Below are 616 nucleotides of genomic sequence, written 5' to 3' on the forward strand. Positions count from 1 at the left end.
ACCCCCACCCCAGCCCTCAGCCCCGCCCTGCGAGGGAGGCCTGACAGGGCAGGCTGGCCAGACCCCACCCCTGCCCGATTCCTGCACAGGCCTCTAGTTACTAATAAAGTGGGATATATACACACTTAACTAATAAAGTGGGAGACATATACTTTATATTTTTCAAAATGACATTGAGGGAACGGCACAGAGGCTCAGGCCTCCCACTCCTACCCCTCTGTTTAAAGATACCCTCAGGGCTGGGCCAGGTTAGCAGGCGCCCCAGGACCCTGTGGCCCTGCCACCCCGAAAACAGGGTGCTCAGTAAAGGAGTAGCAATCGAGTAGCTCTGCCAGTTCCAGACTGGAAATGGCGCCTCCCGGCGGGCAGTACCCCCCAGAGGTGGACAGTATGACCTCCGGAGGCCGGGCCTCCTGCAAGACACTCAGAGGGTTAACCCTGTCTCCGAAATTCACAGGGAGGCCCAGGAGGGGAATTTCCCAGACAGGCAGACAGACAGACAGACAGACAACACCTCAGCCCGCTCCGCCGCTAAGCACAGATGTTTGCCTGGGGTGGTGAGAGCCTTCACAAGCGCACCGGCTTGCGGTGAGAGGTAGCCCAAAGCCAGAGACGA

This window comes from Myotis davidii, unplaced genomic scaffold (genome assembly GCF_000327345.1).
Source record: "Myotis davidii unplaced genomic scaffold, ASM32734v1 scaffold208, whole genome shotgun sequence".
NCBI lineage: Eukaryota > Metazoa > Chordata > Mammalia > Chiroptera > Vespertilionidae > Myotis > Myotis davidii.